Source organism: Phalacrocorax carbo, chromosome 1 (assembly GCF_963921805.1).
Source record: "Phalacrocorax carbo chromosome 1, bPhaCar2.1, whole genome shotgun sequence".
Lineage (NCBI taxonomy): Eukaryota > Metazoa > Chordata > Aves > Suliformes > Phalacrocoracidae > Phalacrocorax > Phalacrocorax carbo.
In genome coordinates, this window is record NC_087513.1 from 131,762,776 (window position 1) to 131,783,872 (window position 21,097).

The 21,097-nt window shown below is 40.0% G+C and overlaps 1 long non-coding RNA gene across 7 annotated transcripts in view; it reads right to left on the reverse strand.

Annotated features, from left to right (window-relative positions):
- Positions 1-1,376: 1,376 nt before the first annotated feature.
- Positions 1,377-21,097, reverse strand: part of LOC135317863 (uncharacterized) — a 74,413-nt gene continuing 54,692 nt past the window's right edge. For 5 of the 7 annotated variants that reach the window (XR_010376479.1, XR_010376473.1, XR_010376474.1 and 2 more), the window contains one exon: positions 14,180-14,416. This is a non-coding gene — a long non-coding RNA (uncharacterized LOC135317863). Of the gene's footprint in view, positions 1,786-14,179; positions 14,417-15,409; positions 15,645-21,097 lie in introns of those variants that run through there. The other 2 variants (XR_010376478.1, XR_010376480.1) reach the window with 2 other exon arrangements.

The following is a 21,097-nucleotide window of genomic DNA, read 5'->3' on the forward strand; positions in this document are numbered from 1 at the left end:
TCCAAAATTTTTGTGGTGTGAACATGCCCCAAGCCAATATAGCGTTACAGAGGAGACAAGCACAGAGCTTGCAGATCTACCGTTGGTTCCTAATTCAGTATCCTCCCCTTTCATTTATGTAAATACCTAAAAATAAAAAAAAAAATTACAACTTCTTTTTTTCCCATGGGAGGTAACTGAAATGTAAATGAAAGTAAAGGCATATAAAGCAAGTTTTAGAAAATCTAATTTTGAGTTTTTGGAGATTTCACTGATACTGCAAAAGGAAATCTTTTTTTCCTAATCACCCAGATGCTGCTTTTCACAGATTGTAATACATTTTACAGAAGTGGCTAAATGTTTTCTCCATTTTCCTCACCAGGAAATGCATTCGTCTCATTTTTAGCACTTAATTCCTGAGTGCTCAGAATTAGCTACATCAGATGAAATCTTGGAAAAGTTCCCTTTAACTGCAGCGGGTCCAAGATTTCACCACAGGCTAGATTTTCGGAACTGCTGCTGGCTCCTAGCTCTGAGAGAGATCAATGGAAACCTCAAGTGCTCAGAGAAGCAAAAAATCTGGGTCTAGATATAGGAATCTCAGGTTGAGCAAAAGCAAAGGCATCTCTGTTCAGACTCTGCTTTTGAAAATTTGCCTGCTTGTACAGGAATTTATCACTTTCAATGTTTGTGTCCATGTTCTATCCACTGGGCTACAGACCCTAATCCATGGGATTTTTATCATAACTACAGGTAAGGCAAAAAGCCAACAGTATGGCTCTCCTTGTAATTTGAGTGCCTTGGATTGCTCAATGCAACTTCACCTCATGCAGGCTAGACATAGAGGAGGGAAGAGGATTTTGACAGAGATCAATAACATAGTTTAGACAAGGCATTATGGGGAGCATCTGTCTGCTTTGGTATCTCCTTCTGGTTTACCAGTGGGGATAATGGGCTTTGACATCTTGCCAGCTCTGCCATCCAGGAGACAAGGGCATCGCTAGTTCAACTCTGAGTGCCTTTTGCTAATCCACCATTAACCACAGCACTCTTAGGTAATTATTTCTGTCTGGCATTTCCACCATGAAAAGGATATTCAGGTTACCTTACAATGCACAAACCAGTTTTCTTCCCTGCACAGCTTTTTGTGATCTCCCAGGAATAATTCTTGCCTTTTCCCTATGCACGGGACAAACAAGTAGGAAGCTTTCTACCTGGAAGTGAATTCATACTGAAAACCCAGGGAGAGCAAACAAAGATCACAAGCTCAGAAAACTGAGTACGAGTGGAATGGTGTAACAGGGTAACACCTTTCAAAGGGAGATGACTGACGTAAAGTTTAAAAAGCAGAAAAAATTGCTTTATGAAGAGAAATTCTATTTATTCTCAGTATGATTAATATTTTTATTTAACTGACTCCAAATACATGTTTTTATTTTATTTTTATGTCTCTTGGCTGTTACATATTAAGCAGCAGTCTTCTGAGACAGCTACTTCCTGGCAAACAGAAATCAGAATCCACTTAATAAATATTAGATGAAACAAAATGCTGTATTTTCTGTATTGTCTCTTGCAAATGGTTTTCAAGAGCTTGACAGCAAAATATTACTGATAAAATTAACAACAGATGAAGGAAAAATTAAGTGGTGGGCTAAAGAACTGAGAGAGAATTTTTCAGGTGAGCTTTGCAGACAGCAAATTAGGCAGGAAAAAGGAAAATCAGGAAGACTTCCTTATCTCACAGCATGTGCAGAATGAAAACGCTCTTGCAGCAGTACTTTAAAGGTGGTGGGAAGGCAAGTCGCACTGAAACAGAAAAAGTAAATGAATTAAAAGATGGTCAGGTTTGGGCAGCTAGGTCCAGATACCGAATTAGGCTGGAAGATACCACATTATCAGTGACACGCTACTGTGATACCCTTATTTTCTCTCCCCTCTGAAGTACCCTTCACCTCCATGTCTTATGCCTTCCTCCATTCTCCCACTGCAATAATCCCCACATCTTCATGACCTCTTTGTCCTGCTGTGCCATTTCATCTGTTCCTGACCACCCCGGAAACCCTGGGCACAGGCAATGCCCACCCCAGGCAGGCCTGCTGCCGCACCAGCAAGACCCACACAGGTACCTGCAGCTGCAGCTCCCCCATCAGCCCATTTCTTCTATGCTCAGACCATCCTATATAGATGATGTGCTGCTCTGCTCGGTCACATTTTTCCTCATTGATCCACTTTTCTTTAAAGCCCACAAGAAAATTGCCAGAAAAAAAAAAAATCCTGCTTTTACAGTTGTCCTAAAAATCTTTTTCTTATCTTCCCTGCTATGCAAGGCCTTTGCTAAGTAACTAGATGTCCTTCTGAAGATGGCTTTATGCTTCCTCAGTACATGTGTAACTTTGTCAAAATTAGTGTGTGCTTCCTCCCAAAATCTCCTTGTTCTGTTCTGGTTTGTTACCCATCTTCCTTCATGGCATTGAAATCAAAGTGAGTTATTTGGGGCAGGGACACTGTGTTTTCATTTCTATTATGGAAAGCTTACAAAGCTCTCCGTGACTATAAAATAATAATTATCCCAGCATTTATTGCTGGGGCAATGTTAGGGGACTCCAGAGAGGCCGGTCACTTCGACTCCTGTAAGCCCTGCTTCTGAATGTCGTCATTCCACAAAGCATTTCTTCAAAGGAGAGTTTTTGTGGCTGGATGCCAGAGAATTATGCAATGTCTTTACAATGTGAGGCACAGGATGGATTAGTACTTTGTCTGTGTGCGCAAAATTCAGGCTATTTTCATGTACTGGGATAAAGGTGGTTCAAAGAAATTGTGAAGCTGCCACAAACATCCTGTTACCATTTGCCTGTTATGACCTAATGCTGAAGTAGCTGCAGCAATGTTGTTGCCACCCCATCACTGTGTAAGCAAAGGATCGTTGCAGGAGACACAAAAGTGGGACACATAATACTTCAAGCCTACTGCAGCCCATTTAAACCGAGGAAGTTGTGCAATTAGTTTTATTCAAAGTGATAATTGACCCAGCTCATGACTATTCCTAGGATAAAAAGAGGAGGAAAGATGGTTTGGTGCTGGCTCCGTCTCAGCCACTTCAGGCTTTCTGGGTATCTTCTTTATATATTTAATTAAGTACATTTGAAGGACAAACCTATAGGGTAATAAGCTTTTACGACTCCCACTGAAATTAAATGCAGCTGAACAAGATCGGTTCCTGTGGTTTTGAAAGAAATATATTCATCCCATAAAAAATACATTAGATGGCCATTAAAGTTCTGAAACATGACAATAAAAGCAAATACATTTATAATTAGGGCTGCCCCTCATTTATTAGACACAGGCTGGCGTCTCCTTCACTACTCAATCAATGCTTTGCTCTTATTTTGTACCTTCTTAATTTTCCCTTCATGTTTGTGTTCAGAGTTCTTCTGGATGAAAAGTACTATAAATAAGCAAGCTGATATTACTGCTGACCACGGCCCATTGTCTGCTCCTGAAAGCTTCTGTTTTCCTGGGTGCCACACCAATTTCAAAGGAACTGCTTACATGAGTGAGGAGCGCTTGTCCTCATCCTAGCAAGTATCTCTCAAATAGAGGGATTTGAGCCAGAGATTTCATGCTGTCCATTTAGGAACTCGCAAATGCAAAACTATTTCATGTCAAAGGCACAGAGTTATGATGGTGCCAGATGATAGGACGAAGCCCGGCGGTACATGACTGATTGCTTTGGGAGACAAGGCTTTTGTTTATATCGAACGGTAGATTATAAATGTTGGCAGTTCACACCTGAATATACGCTCCATTTCATGTGACTTGAATTCCAGTAAAATGTGTCATATTAAGGGAATTAAAAGATTATTATTACACTAAGAGTGGTGCACAAATTAGATAAACAGATTATTTCAGTGGGCACAAAGATTCATCATCTTGCAGGCCTAGAAAAAGTACATAAAATCAGTGTTGGCAATATGAGTATTTCCATATAAGTAGTGGTAAATAATGCTGGAACATGGCATTTACACAAACTAATGTCTTTCTGCAGTCCTTGAATAGACTGATAGGATAAATTTGTTTGAACAAGCATATGTTTTAACAGTCATAAACGTTGAGCATGGAATGTGAGACATGCTCATAGGACGGAGAATGAGATCTTGGAAAGCACAGACACTATAAATGTTGTAGAGGTCCTGACATATAATGAGCTAAATATGTGTTTCCTTGTATCAGCAAATAGGAACTTCTACTGCTATAGCTAAGAGAGTGAATATAATCATTGTTTAAGATCAAGGAAATTTCAGACTCTTGTATCTGCACATCAAAGAGACATTGACAGATGGGATAGAGCTCAAACGAAAGAGTCACAATGCAGAAAATGTATTTTCTTGTCTCTCACAGTATAAGTTAGGTGTTCCAGTTTTGCTTATTATGAACGGATTAAGAAGTGTCAGCAAGGAACTGGAGTCTGAAGGGAATCATTGCTGTATGGGATTCCCTGATTTCCCATCCCAGGCATTTAAAGTACAGTGCTTTCTGTTGAAAACAGTGATGCAGGAGCATAGCCAAGAAGGCAAATCATTCAGAAGTAGTTTCAGACTGCATGACTTTTTTGCCAGTATTTAGTCAGGATTTTAGTCAGCTACCACAGTGCTGGCACTGAGCTGCACATGAGTTATCTCATCCTTGAATAAAGAATGAGGAGGCACCAAAACTACCACAGTTGGGCAGCTCTCAGTAAAAAGCATTGTTGCACCCAGTGGAGAAAAAGGAGGGTGTGAAGGTATATTCACAACAGCATCCTTCCCTCCTTCCCTCCTTGCACTGAAAATCTTCCAGCAGAGGCAAAGGAGTGGAAGACAGAAAGAGAGGGGAGACTGTGGAGTCACACATCAAGGACAAAGGTGTTAGGGAAAGAAGGAGGGAAGAACAGAGAAGTGAAATCATGAAGGATGCAAAAGGGCAGGAATAAGAGAAAAGAAAATAAGAAGAAACAGGCTTAACCGAAAGAATATCAGGAAGGATACCTCATATTGTAGAAGAGTTGCCCTATTAGAGTGCTATTAGCATAAGAAGAAGAGAAAATTTGCTTAAGCAATTGGAAGTGTGTGACTTCGATGGAGTCCATCATACTTTCCTGTCTTCTGCCCCTGTCAGTTGTAATAAGGGTCAGGAAGCAAAGAGGGGCTAAGGATCTTAGCAAGACAGCGGATGTTCTTGGCTACCCTCACGCTTCCTCTCCTCTCCTGGTCTCAGTTTATTCTTGTATTTCCTCTGCAAGTCTGCGACCTCGACTTGGTGTCTCGTATACAAGCGTTACACAAGTCACCCATCTGGGAGCAGCCTGTTGTGCAGGCAAGGAAGAGATGCTGCTGCTTTGTAATTTAGATACAAGTAAAAAAAGAGCAACTCAGATACTGTGGCTGTGAAATGCTGGCTGGTTTGATTATTTTTACACATGCTTCCCCCTCCATTTCCTTGAAGAGAGCTATGGAATAGTTATACTCTTTAGAAAAGAGTATAATATTATATATATTATTATATAATATAATTATATATTCTCTGAAAATACAATAAAAGTATAATATAAATATAAGAAGTATACTCTTACACCTTTACAGTTACTCTGTAGGAGTGGTTTTAGCTCTGTCTTTCATGGAGTTTGATCTCTTTGACTGATTTTTTTTCCCCACTGTCTCCTTCCACAGTAATGAGGTTATGTTTACAATAATTATCAACATGTTTTATATGCATGGCAGGACAAGTAAAGCATGGCTGAGAACATATTTTCTGCTTTTGTTTACTGTGTCTTTTCTGTTTGTTTCTTCTGGTCTTCAAATTTGGTGCTACATAATTGTTTCCTTTAAGTGAGAGATGTGGTAAATTCTGCCCTCTTACATGACACTCATGAGCAGGACATGGATTTCCTTAGCTTATATTCTTTTATCTTCTGTCTTTCCCGCTTTCCTTCTGTCCTAAACCAAGCCCTTCATGGACACAATCATTTATCCCTCCAGATGACTCCCAGTCCAGGATTGTTAAGGGAAGCAAGCGATTACCCAAAAACAAACACAGTATCTCTTTTGTTTTCATTCCTTCTGCTCATTTCATATATAAAGCATTTGAGGAAAGACAAAGTGCCAGGAGTGACTGCAAAAGATATTTTCTCCTGGATGGAAGTGCTACAGCCTTCCTATCTCCTACAGGCAACAGCCCTGAAGAAAAGTTAATAAGTAAAGGCAGAGGTGATGGCTGGGAGGGAGAAGCCAGTGCTGGGGGAGAGGACTGAATTGATTCTTAGTACCTACATGGAGAGGTTACCGACACTCCTCATCCAAGTACCTCGGGTTCAGTTTCTCAAATTATATGTTATATTTTCTTGGAAATATCATTATTCTTGGAAATAGAATTAGTGTCTCAGATTGTCAAGGGCTTGCCTTTACTTGGATCTGAATGTCTGCACACCAAGACTGGCATTTCTGGCTTTGAAATTAAATCACTGTCTCATATTTGGCACAGAGCTTGGAGCAACATTTCCATATGATGGCTACACAATGCAGCTGTCCATCAGTGAGAAGGTACTATCCCAGGGGAACTTCAAATCCTGGTAAGCTGAGGATTCAGCTGGCTTTCTTCTGGCTTTTTAGTGTGTTTCAAAAGTTGACTGCTATTAAAAAAAGGACCTGTCTCCTTAGCATACCACTTTTGTGGTCACAACATAGTAGTCGAGGTAAGGCATAGACACTATCAAGGTTATAAGATACAAAAACTTTCACAGGAAACTTCAGTTTGGATAACAATGCATTAATGAATAACAAATAGCTCTCGAGGGATCACTTATCAACTCAAAGGAAAATCAAATTATTTGGAATGTAGAATACTATCACACTTTGCCATTAGTATAAGTCAGATAATCAGGGGAATCCAGAATTCTTTCTAGTTGTATTGGTAGGTTAGTAAAACCTAAATTTAAAGAGTCTGACAGCTGATTTCAAGACAGTTCCCCTGGAGACTTCCTCTTACTTCAGGAATTCAGTTCTCTGTTGGATGTAACTAAGGCAAACCATGGTGCCCCTTCACAGTCTGTGCACGCTCTGTCCAGTTTGAGAAAATGTTGGATTGGACAAAATAACTCCAGTGTATTCTGTGAGAAACATCTTTTTTTTTTTTGCTTCTTTACTAGAGAAGCAAAACTATGCAATATTCTACACTGTCATGTGCAAGATCTGTAGATAATGTTAAGGATCATTGAAAATATTAATACATTATGTCAGACACTCTGATCAATGGCTTTTCTCCATTGGTTGGAGGAAAATTTTCATTTAAAGGCTAATGTGATTTTAGAACTAGGGATAATTTCTTTCCAGTTCTGCTCCTCCAACATTCAAATACCAAAATGAGGGAGTAAACTGAGTATGGGCAGTGGTGTTCTTATGCAAAAATAAGTGCTTACAAAGAACATGTCCAGAGCGGGTGATGGTTCTTTGCTTCACTTTTGTATGGGCTTGCTTAATTAGATAGCAGGTCTTCCATCAGTATGTGGTTTCTACCTACATAATAGACTACAGTTTGAGGAAGGTGTGGGCCTCTGCTCATATCCATTCAATTCAAACTGTTTTCTTTTTCAGTTCAGCAGTCCTCCTTCTCATAACCATCTGGTTAATACTTCTCTTCCTCCCTTGTAAATACACATTTTACTATGAGATTTCCTGTGTTTGGCACCAAATATTAGTCAACAAACATTACCTGACTGCTGAATTATTCAATATTCTTCAGTATTGATGGATTCCTACTCCAGCATACACAAAGCGAATTATTTTTTGTGCCAAACCTACATCATCATCAAGATTAGGAGGCAATCCTTAGTTTTCTGTATTGGCTGACAGTTGTTTTCCATGGACCTTAACAGCCTAATAGAGAGAGGAGACCATGCTCTTATCAGTCAGTGTAGGTAGTAACTTTGATTCATTTGCACTGAAAAGTAAGATGTGCTATTCTGTAGATTCAAAAATATTCATATGCTCTCTATTAAAATTCTGACTTCAGTTTTTACTTCAGATAACAGATGCGGTACGATCACACTGTGTTTTTTTCCAAATAGATTCAGTATCTGATCTTCATTAATACTAAAGCTCCTTGCAAGCTTCTGTCTGAAATAAAGAAGCACCAGTGAGAAGGGAAATGTATAGTATGTAACAAAAAAAAAAAATGCTGGGTATTCCAGTGTGCCAGCAACCAGACTATCATTTTGAATCTAGCTTGCAGGCCCTTCTTTCAGCCATCGCTCCTTTCAAGCCGTTCAAAATATGAAAGCAACGAAAGCAAGTCTCCCGAGACTGAATGTCTGCCATGAAAGGCAAAGTATAGTAAAGGAAACAGTACAGGAATAAATGCATATATGATGTGACAACTGCTGTCTTTGGTGAGATGGGCAGAGGTGAAGTGAAACAGGAGGAAGAAGAATTTAAAAGGCATCAGAAGCAGTGTACCTGGAATACAAATGCTTCGCTGGAATATACGAGCTGTACAGTAAGGAATCCGTAGCCCAAAAGACTGTTCAGATTTATAAGAATACAATTTGTAAAGCATATATCTCTCACATGTTCTCTCAAATGAGGAAATTATAACTGTAATCAGAGATGCACTATGACAGTGCATGACTGATTTCTTGCATGTGTATATTACCTTGACAGTCTACTACATTGAGCAATCTAAGAGCTTACAAGAGCATGCTTACCCATAAATGACTTCCTAGACAAATGAACTTTCCCTTCACTTGATTAATGTTTTTGTTGGAAGTGGTAAGAGTGGAACAGAAAAAAAGTAAAATTATGAGAAGCAAGTCACTGTGTCTTTTAGACAGAGATGTCTAGTGACAAACATGCTCTGAGCTTGAGAAACCCACATAGCAGGATAGTCAGAGAGCATCTTTCAAAACCTGTTGCCAAGTGTAGGCAATGATAGTGTGAGATGACTGTTTCCAGAAGATGAAGCATACTTTTCAAGTGGTTCATTTGGGCAAGAAAGCTGTAATGTTCCTTATGCAATATTAGTAGTTTCTAAAGCAGTGCATATTTAAATGCATGGCCTCAGTGATACTGAGCAGAGGGGGCTGGAAGCCACGCGAGTTTCTAATATAATAGCGTTTTCAATCAAAATGTCACTCTGCTCTTTCAGAGTAGCTATGTTTTTCTTTAATGACCAATAGTATCTATCTGCAAAGACTTGAGCTATGTCCAGGAATCTTTCCCGCTAATCCCCAGTTTTACTAAGGAATGTCAGTACTACAAGTATTCTTAAGGATATTTCCACAGAAATATTTTTTTCTGTTTCTATGTACAATTTCTGCCAGTGACAGCTTTTTTATATTGTTATAAACTGACACGGAATTAAGTTTTGGGTTTTTACCAAAGTACCAAGAAAAGTTTTCTGGTCGTTTTCTGAGCTGTTATCCATTGACTGAGATCATTTCTCACGTGGGCCTTCTATAATCGCTGTCCTCCCAAATACTGATGTCACAGTTTAACAACATGTTCATAGCAAACAACATTATTTCTGCCCTTTTACAGCAGTGAATTTGTCAGTGACCCTCTCCATATGAAGGTTTGTCTTCAAGCCAGAAAGAATAAAGACATCGGAGCTGCAGTAAGAGGACCCTGGGGCTTAAATTTACAGCCCATGCAGTCACTCAAATTCGGTCATCGTTGCTGAGCAGAAAGCAGTGATTAAGTCCCCCCAGGAACGGGCTACCAGACTCTTGTGCAAAGTCACTGGCACCACTTAAGTGTCTTCCGCACTCTACTTAATGTTAGCAAATATTAAAGAAAATATTGAAAGAGGGAGAAATGACCAATACCCTGGTTACCGTCGGGAGCCAGCCTACTTCCCACCACCAGCACTTCAGCAGAGCTTCTGCCTGGAGACAGGTTTCACTCCACATGCAGCATGGAGCATTAATTTAAGCTTACTGTATGAAGCTCCCTGTACCCCAGAGTCCAAAAAAGGATCGCAGCAGTATAAACCCTGCACTAAATGTTATAAAAAAAACACCCCAGGAAGGTTGTCAGCCTCCTGCACCTGCCTCCTAAAAGGGATGTGTAAGCAAACAACCCCAGTGGGATGGAAAGCTTTATTCCATGCAGCAGAGGTATAAGTGCCCCATGGGATGGCCGAGCACCAACAACTTCCAGCAGCTGCCTCAGGGCCGCAGAAGGGAGCGTGAGGGTCCGGGCAGCACCATGAGAGGCCGTGGGCCGGTGCCATGGATGGCAGCCAAGGACCACCGTCACCGAGGTCATGGGTGGAGGAACAGGCGCCAACATCTGGGGAAGCCAGGGCTCAAGGCCCCTGGGGGCTCCCAGGGAAAGGGTGTGAGGGGATACATCTCCCTCCAAGTTATTTTTTTTGCTCTGCGCACTCAAGTCAACCTCAATACACAGAAAAAAAACCCACAATTAGGAGAATCTGTTTAATCTAGCTCTCACAGTTGAGTTGGGTTTTTTTGTTGTTGTTGGTTTGGGGCTTTTTCCAGCAAGATGATTTCACAATAAGAAAATTGAAACTCCGGAGTGAGAAATGCAAGAAATGTTACTGAAGCCAGATGAAGTATTTGAGTTCAGCCCAATTGCCCAGATATCTATAACCTCTATTCTTTTTACTGAATGGATTAGGAGGTCCACAGAGAATGCACAAGTTTCAATGAGTCAGAAGATAACTGGAATATTCAAGTGCTTTGTACGTGTTCGGTTACCAGCATAAGCATCTCATATCTCACTGCCTTTTCCTACAAAAGGAATATCCTGCCTAAAAGCCCCAGCAAGTTTTAAATTTTGATCTCCAGGTTGTTCACACAATCCAGAAAATTAGAAGTGTGGTAGAGTGCCCACTATACTGAAGTACTAATTGCATCTATGTTCACTGATGCCTGTTATTTAAAACATTTTCTGAAAAAGCAAATTGCTGTCAGTTCCTAGTGCATGGTCAGCTTAAAGAAGAGCAGTCTTAAAACAAAAATTTCTGTCTGTACAGACTGCGCAGCTGATGTAAAAGAAAGTAGGTTTGGCAAATGGCAAATTGGAAGGGGCACGCCACTAGGAAAAAAATGGAGAGAGAAAAAAGACTGACAATCTATTGCTTAGTGTTATTTTTGAGCAAGACAAAATACTCTACTGCAGTGGATGGTAATTACTGTTAATAACAACAGTGTTTTAAAAAACAAACAAAAGCAAACAAACAAAAAAGTTCCCCAGAACCCCAAAACTTATAGAAAAAAGAAGTTTTGCAATAAAACAAGAGAGCGTGGAAACAACCTAACCAAAACAATATTTTGCTGTAATATTTGCATTGTGATGGCACTTTTTCAACATTGCAGTGAAGGAATGAGGTTTTACCCTGGCCCAGTCAAGTTCTTTTTGGGCGTCCTTCCCCCGCCTCCACCACTATACCCGAGTGACACCCTATGATCCACCCACTTGAAGCTGGAAAACCAGAGCATCACACCCATTTACCAGATGTGTCATCTCCAACATGTCCAAATGGACTCAACCCTCCTACGAGCAATGCTTGTGGAGTCTGTGTTCAGCATGATGCTGCAGCGATTACAGGGAAGCCTCTTCAGAACATATGATGTGTTTGTCCCTGGCAATACAGCACAGAGCAAAAAGACTGAAGTAATAAAACTTCTGCCCTTATTATGCTACCCAACTCCAGATTTTCCTCTAATTCTGACTAACTGTGTATTTAAAATTACATTTTGGGATTTACATCCCTCTCCATCAGAAGTTTGGGAGAGACAGACTATGCTATTTTCAAGAAAGGCTGAGCATCAGATCATCAGAACATTTATGTCAGGATGTCTTTGTTCCCACCTGGACATCATCTGTGGTAAGAACCTGAGTTACTGCATGTGATGAAATTAATTTGTGTCTATCAACATCGTAGATTACAGAACATATCTTACCAGTATTCTTCATTAAACATTAAGCAACTGAATTAGAGTTGTTGCCAGATTTCTGGATACTCAGTAAAAGCTCCAGGAAGAGTTAACTCTGCAGTTCCACAATAATCACCAAGTCCATGGCCTTCTGGAAGGTATCTAAAAAGTCACAACTGTTAATTAATATCTATTTATAGAAGCAGTATTAGTAGAGTATTATTATAAGTAGAAATCTTTTCTTATTTATATGTGATAATGTGATAATGTTCCAGTAAAACAAAAAAAAGAACACGCAACCAATCTGTTACCCTAATGTCACATTTAAAGTAATAGATATGTCGTGATTATTTTGTAGCTCTCTTCTCTTTCCTGGCCCACTCTGCTCACAGATATTAATATAGAAAAGGATATCCTCTAACACTTTCTGTTTCTTTTGTGAATTTTGGAGATATTGTGGAGTTTCTACAGTTTACTCAAACTTTCCCCTGCGATTTTACATGTTACATAGGATAGGACGACCTACCCAGTAGATTTCACATGTACAGTAGGCTTTTTGTCACAAAGCCCCAATATTTCAAGCAGTTGCAATACCTATAGGTCAGGTACTAACCTCAATTTAACGGTAGCATGTATTATCACTAAAATGTGTACCTTAAGATGCACCAGATCTACAGCCTAAGCAAACCAATTAGTTCCAGACATATGTGCCACTTTTTGCTCTGATGTCTTCCACACATGATTTACAGAAAGATTTTGGCAAGGGCCAAAAATGCACATGTAACTTCTAACTCCTAAATTATGCTGAATTTCTTGAAGAGCTTTTGTTCACTAAGAATGAGAACTCCTGCACTTTCAGCAGACTGTATGAAGAATTAGTTATTTGGCTCCTTGTGATGATTAATTGTTTATCAGAACTCCTAAACTTTTTTTTTTTCTCTTTTTCTAGATAATTTTTTTAAAGTTGGCTGAAGATGTAATCCTGGTATGTTGAGGGGGTTTCATTCTGACGTAAGAATGAAAGAGGAATCATCCCCATTGCTGTGGAAGAAGGTTCACCAAGTGACTGAATAAATGGAAAGAGACAGGAAATGAAGGTGCTATCAAGGCAATACACGTGTACCAAAGAATGAGTGGGCATTACTCACATAGGTATGAATAACACATTTTGATGTCTGTGCCATTTCACATTAGCCCAGGATGTTTCACATGCACTCATGATTATGGAAATAGAAACAGATTGTGAGTCAGAGAAAAAGTTGAGTCAGAATGAATATGTGAAGTGAGTAGAAAGGAATGATCACAGTCATTTACTTTGCCTGTGAAAGGTAGTAAGGCAAGACCAGTCAAAGAACCGAAGCAAAATGGGCACCCAAAGGGCAACTGGGTAAAATTGCCAAGATGTGTTGATAGCTAAAACGACAGGTATTTCTATTATCCATAGCAGTTACATCTGCATGTTACAAAAGCTCAAATGACAGTTAATGTAAATCTTTTGGGCACTTTTTGTTGACTTTATTTCCCTCTGTCCCATGTTTGTTATCGAAGACATGTTTATACCTTGACTAAACAAGGTAAAATTTGAATGCTTCCCCATGACAACATAGGAAGTCAATAGGAGTGCTCTCACAGACTGTGTATATGAAGCAGACATAGATACTTGACTTCCTCGTATCTGATTTATTTCACAGAGACTGAAAGAGCTAGAATGCTGTAGTTGTAAATACAACAGGGGGGTATGTGCCAGAGAAACTTTCTGTAGGAAAATGGGACCAAAGAAAATGAGGTTTCTGTATAAGATATTCATAGTTTTCTGTTTTGGCTAGTTCACAGATAGCATGAAACTAGAGTATATCGAGTATTTTAGTGTCGCAGCTCTGATTTACTGAAGATTGTGTTAAGGGACAGAGAAATTTTAACAAGATGTCATTTTTATCAAATCATACTTCATTTAGTGGCTTGGGTTTGGGTCAATAATTCTGTTGACAAAGAAGTTTTCCTCTCAACATGAACTTAACATCTTGAAACAGAAATCTAACTGACCAAAATAACTTATAAGTCTTAAAGTCAGAGAAGATGTATTGTGCACACATATTTCTGAGCTTCAATAATTCAGCACAGTAGGAAAAAATCACCCTGTAACGATCCTGTAAAATTCACTCTAGAATTTTTTGCATTTCATATATGTAAGTTTGGAATACATTATAAAATGCAGAGCAGTTCAGATGAATTGGTTAAAGATGCTGTCTTGCTGGAAAGACACAATTTGCAAAGACAGGCTATATCTTTATTAGGTCAATTTACATCATTGAGAAAACAAACAACCTTTCAGGCACACAAATACCTGTTCAGACCTGAAATACCAGAAGCATTTTGCAAAGCTAAACACAAATAGAGAACAAGACTCTGAGTTTAACTTGACCATTGAACAGTAAGACCAGACAGAAGTTCCAGGCAGCAAAGGAGCAATGGTAGGACGTGATCATGGAGAGAGGTGGTGATTATCTCCTGTGGGTCAGAAAGTAAAAAAAGTAATCATAATCTGATTAATATGTTTAGCTCATCATGTCTATTACTACTTCACAATGGAAAGCATTGGCTTCTTTCTGATACTTCCATCATCACAGAGAAGAAAATGCCACCAATCTTGAACAGAAAGCCTAGGTTCAGCCAGGTTTTGCTGACTCAGGAAAGATGATGAACTGAATATTTTATTACTTTTTGAGCCTGACCCCTCAAAGGAATACATTTTTCAGCTTACTAGTGAAGTCAGTCCCAGCACCCGCCTACACATTATTCTATAGTTATGACAATACAGAATATGGTCTTGACCTTGCAGACATGTTTATCTCTAAGCATAAGAATAGCCCCATTGATATCACTGGATGAATTATATGTTTAACATGTGTTTTAGTATTGCAAATCTTGAAGACTATGTACAAACGTAGAACATTTTTTATTTTAGCAATCTCAGGAGAGATTAAGAGTTAATTTTAAATAAAAGCACTTTAGGAGCTAAAAGGCCATGATTGCAATGAAAATTGTAATCACATATTATCTTTCAACATCACAAGCCCCCCTACCTCAGTTGATACTATTTGAAAAGCTTGTTGACAACACCAACAGAAAAGCCATGGACTGCATCAGCAAGAACTCGCTGTCTGATCTTAAAATGGCTCCTTCAATTCATTTATTGAAGGTGAGAATGGTGTTCTGTGGACAAATCCAAACACTCTCTGGTCAAGATACAGCAATTTCATATTGGGAATCCTTTTGTGATTTCTACCACAGCAAATCCAGTGGCCACTCCAAGCCAGGGAGCCTGGCCAGAGGTCTGTTCCACAAGTACTTTGTGTCGACCTGCTCTGCACTGCTGAACGTATACTGCTCCACACAATAATCAGTCCCAGCTGGCTCCCGGAAGAGGCTCTCAAACAGCTCGCCAGCCAAAAACAACAACAATCAAACCATATTAAAATTTTTCCAAATGCCAGCCCATACCTCAGTTTATGGTGTTTGCCACAGCATATGAAGCGCCATATGTTGTTTTTTGTAACGTCAACTTTGAATTCGTCACTTCTTCCTGCACCAAGTCTCTTTTCTTCTGTGTTTTGGATTTCGCAGTATCAACCACATCTGAGATTTTCTGTGTCTGCTGCCTCACTTCTGAACACTGCTGTGCAACATGAACCTTGGCCCAACACAATCCAGGGCTTTAACCATCTTCTCTGAGATCCTTACAAATGTACAGTGACTATCACCAGTCTTACTCTGGACCAGGTACGTTCTTTTGAATGGTACTTTGTAACACTTATACCTATCAGTAGTTTCCTGTCACATGCTTTGCTCTCGACGCTGACCAAATTTCCCATTAAACTTTTTTATCATCTGGTGCAAACACAATTTGGAGCCCCCAACCCAACAGCAATGTTGGCTTATCAGCTGCAAATCAGTCATTCCTGGAATCAATAAAAACACCAAATACACCAGGACCACCTATCATCAGAAACAATGCTACTTTTTTATCTTCTGATATCCTTTCTGGTCTGTTTCTCCATTCAGATTGCTTTATTTTCTTTTTTTTTTCTGGTCCCAAGTATTCTTCAGAGAGTCTAAGCAACCAGAATTTTACTTCGCCCATTTGTTGTTCTTTTTCTAATAGCATGCCCATCTGTGGTATGAGAAATAAACTAATACCATAAGACTTTTCTAAGAGCACCTTCAAGGCAACTCATCCAAAAACTTGCTGTAAAAAAGGTGTCTCCAGCCTCTTTATAGTTTTTTTTTTCTCTCTTGATCTTACAAAATCTGGTCTTGAAATTATCTTTTCAGCCTGATATGAGTTTTTCTCATGTTCTAAAATCCAGGAAAGAAGAAGCCATTAAACAGGATATGAAGCTTTTCTTTCTTTTTCATCAAAAAAAGCAAAAATATGAAAGTTTTTTGTGCATTATTATCAAACAAAATGCGAAGTCTAAAACAAAATTTAACTGAAGAACCTCACAAAATTACTTAGAAGTGGGATGCTCCTTTGTCATCAGCATCCCTAGAGTCTTGGTGAGACTATCGGCTAATTCTGCATATGGTATGCTGTAAGTAAAGTACCACACAAATGCTTTTCTTCCTGTAGCAGAACCAAGTGATTAATGCAACTCTGCTGTGCTCTTCGCCCTTCATTTAATGAGTCATGCAGGCTGGATAATGGTGGCCTCGCATCCTTTTCAGTTAGGGTTTATTTGAATACTTGCTAATTTTTCAGGGCCACTATAATCAGGATGTTACGTATTAAAGGAGGCGTGCAAGATTACAGCTTTTGACGCTCTCCCATCTTAATAATAAATTTAGCAATTATGATACAATGAAATCATCTCCTGTTTTTCTGAGAAACAGGGAAAAGCTCTGTTTTTTTTTAAAAAAATAAAGAATAACTGATCTCCAACTTACTCCATTAGGAGTTTTGGAACTGAGCAACCAACAGAAGGATTCCTCATTCAAATGTTAATCTTCTCAGCCCATAAGCCGAATACTCTGGATCTCTCTCTGGGGCAAGAAGGAGCATGTGCAGGCAAGCACTATTTTACCCTGAGTGCCAAGGCAGCTCCCCCAGTCTTTCCACACCTCCACTGAAGAGCTGATTAACAGCATCTGTCACCCTTTCCCTGCACCCTGCATTTGCAAAGGCAACCTGCCCTCAGACTTGACTCACGCGAGTACTTGACTGGACTCAGTACTAAAGGTGAAAGGGCTGATAAAGACATTTGACACTTCACAGTCCTAGGAAAAAAACCCAAAATGAAACAGAAAACAAAAACTAATAAGCTACACCAGCCCTTATGTGCTTCTGCAAATCCTATCAACTGCTAAGCTGTGGTGGTAGCTTGGTGCATAGCAGGGAGCTGACACGACAGCATCTGTAGCCCTCATCCCAACCCTTTGTTGAAATTCAGACCCTGGGAGCATCAAGCATCGTTCACTTTTTTCTTTTTTAACCTGTGTACTTAATTAATATCCAACACCCTTCAAGCACAGATATAACCACTTATGACAAGCAGAATTTACCTTCTCCTGTGTAGGCCCTCCTCCCGCTTTGTGTCAGTAGCGAAAATGGGACCAAGCAAAGTCTTTCTGTGACTTTGGTTTCCATTGATGCCAAGGCTGGTACTCATCAAATGCAGATGTCTACATCTGTGCAGCCCTGGGTGCTTCTAGAGCACAATCTCTTTCACCCTGTGCAATGTGAATCACACAGAGTGTCTATTGCTTCAAAATGGCCTTGGTAAAATGTGCTTGTCTGAACTGCAGATATCTAATGTTTGAATTTCACTGAAACTGTCCTCTCCTTACCTTACCTAGGGTTTTCACATGGCCCTTTGTCCAAAAATTACGCTGCTTAGTCGGCCAGATCAGTGACAGTCAGTCATAGCATAGCCATTATAGGCAAACCTAACAAGTTATCGAAATATACTTCAAGCAGAGCACTTGCAGAAATTTGAAGCAGGTTTTTTGTTACAAATGTTTGAGGTTATGAGATGTCAGAGGTCTTACTTGTAAGGAAACTCTTTTTATAGAACAACAGAGGATTTTATTGCCTACAGTATTTCTCCATTGAGAAAGAAAAATTCGCTTTTCATTTCTGCTGAAATGTTGGTTTATACCACAGCAGAATATGTTTCTGAAATCTATTTCTCTTGATTGTTCCTTGAGAGAAATGTAGAATCAATGTGTGTAAAGAGGCTGCACAGACTTGTAAAAAGACCATTATCTTGTTTTCTCTGACTGTCCAATTCAGAAAGAGGCTTGTGTCATGTACTGACCATAGTCAGTTTTGATCATGTTTTTGGCTGTATATTCAGCTGTTTTGAACAGTTCTCAGCAGAGATATTTGTCAGTTCACAGGTGAGGAGATTTTGGCAAACATTTGATCTAGCTGCAAAGGTGGTCAGCAGAGACACACACTGAGTAACTGGAACATCAGTGGGCTAGTTAAGTTTAGGGCAGGGATTTTGAGAAACAGGCAACCAAAAACCTAAAGATATGCCTAGAAAAACTGCAAAGAGTCCATACCAGAAGACTGCTGAATAGAAAGTCCCTACCCTGCTTATTTATAGCCTCCTTTTATCCTGAATTCTGACTTTCAGCTAAAATGTGAAGCTGCTAATATTCATGAGGAGACAGGCATGGGTGTGTTTAATGGATGCTATCAGAGATACACATGCACAGAAAACCCTGAGCAGATTAAAGGTGACCATAAAGCCTCAGGAGGAAGGGTGAGGGGATTGGGGGCCCAAGGCGTGTTTTTGTTAATCCTTACAGCCACAGGAGGCAGTCCTGAAAGGAGCAGGCACGACTGGCAGACCAGTGTCTGACTGCACAGCTGGGATTACTAGCAAGTATTCAGCTTCCTTCACCATGCTGTCTTGTCTGACTATGAGCAAGGACTGGTGAGAGGGGAGGGGACCCACTGAACCAAGAGAGAGAGAGAATAATTTTGTGGCCATGTTTGTCAAACTGCTGAGATCTTTAAACTAGACTCACCAGGGAACGGGGCTGAAGTCCAGAGATGAAAGAGAAGCTGTAAACGGCAGAGATACAAGGCAGAAGGCCCCCAGAGGGTCATTTGCTTTCCTGGTCAGAGAGGAAGTTCATTCAGAGGCTTTCTTCTACTGCTTGTACAGAGCCTATGTGCAAAGCCTGGACAACAGGACCCACAAGTCCAGGTGCAGGGGTGGACCTGCAACAGGACTGGGATGGTGGTGACATGGTGGGATGCTGCGCCCACAATTGGAGCATGGTTCTTGATGACTACAGGCTGATCAGGAAAGACAGGCAGGGAAGAAGAGGGGAAGTAGTCACACTCTGCGCTAAGATGCTCTGGCACTGTGTAGATCTCCTGTATGAAACTGGAAGTAAGCCTCTAGCTCAGTACCACACAGAGGGAAAAGCACAGAGAAGGAACATTTGGGATGCTGAAGTGGGATCTGTTACCATTTCCTTTAGAAACCAGATGACTGTCCTGGATACCCTTCTCCTTCATGTCAGCGCCCCAGGTGTTCATGCCTGGTGATCCCTGAATAAGCCCCAAATTTTCCCTCCCAAAACCTGAAGTCCCAACTCTGCTCCTCACCTTCCAGCCTTCCTCTGGACTCCGACCTCCAGCATCTCATGGTTGTTGTAGGAGGGGCTGCCCTGGGTTACCAGTGCTGCCACCAGCTCTTCCCTTCTTGCAAGCAGCAGCTCACTCTGGCAAAGAGAAGGCTAAGGGACACTGTAATGACAGCCTACTTGGCGGTCAGTTACAGAGATGATGACCATATCCCTCTTTATATTGTGAGACAGATAATATGACCAAGGGCAACAGGCACAATTTTTTGGTCAGAACAATCAAGTTGGGCATTAGCAAAAACTTAATAGAAAGATAGTGCAGTACTGGGTCAGGCTATCCAAAGAGGTGGTGATATCTCTGGCCTTCTGGACTAAGCTGTACAAAACCATAACAAAGCTGATCCGGCACTAGCAGCACTCCTGCTCTGAGCAAGAGGCTGGGCTAGGTAGCTGCAAGGGCTTCTTTCCATCCAGCATTTCTGTGGCTCTGCAATTCCTCTACCCTTATTTGTTTTCCTGTCTGGGAATCTAAGCTGCTAGGTCAAGATCTAGCCTTTAGCGTGCCTGAGAGAGGTTTTGCCAAAAAGTCACCAAGCCAGATCTGTCAGAGAAGGATAGGTTGTCATTGACAGTATTCTGTGACTATGACTCTATGATTTCACAAGTGACATCACAGACTCTAAATAAGGGAGCTAAGTTTTTCAGTTGGACATGTTCACAGCATAGGAATAAATGAAAGGTAAACAAACAAATCAATTAGCTTTTTGCTTTGATCAAGAAAAAAAATTTCCATCTACCATGACAGAAATAAGAATCTTCAGCCGATAAAAAGGGGATTTCTGTCATGGAAAAGATCATCTTTTTCTCTTTCAAACTAAATTGAGCTCTAAAGCCAGCAGTTATCACAAAAGACTCCCTCCTTCAAAAAATTACTTTCTATGACTCCAAATTTTCAGCTCAATAAACACCATTTTGAACATCTTTTTTGTAGAAAAACAAAGTGCATTTTGAAGTGATAGTTTTTTTCACTCCAAAAACTTTTTTTCTCCAAAAATAACTCCAAACAGCAATCCACTGAAATCTGTATCAATTTAAGAAATACATTTCACTAGTGTACTCTTCTTTCTAGAGACAGCTGTTCAACAAATGTTTTTGAACAGCTCTCATGGAATCTAGATGGGGAGTTATGAGGAAATATGTCTCATCTTTATGTTACAGTCAGGACAGTTTAATTGTTAGAAAGCTTTAGCTACAACAGGTATGTCATCTCCATCAGGAGACAGAAGTTGAGGTATCCTAACCTCCTTCTTTTATGTGGTCACTAAAACAACATAAAAGTGGCCAAATTCAATTAGTGGAGACAGATCTTGTGCAATATTATAAAGCTTATGCACAGAGCTCTTCTTTCCAAATGTACTCAGAAGCTACACCCTAATCTTTTAAAATATATAAATATATGGCTATTAAATGCAGTGGTAACCATTTGCAAGAGCAAATCTACTTCTTTAATGCTCATCTTCCCCATTTGTGTCAATAGGGGAGAGTAAGAGTAGAGTGCATGTCTCCTCAAGGAGAGGAATCTTTTTA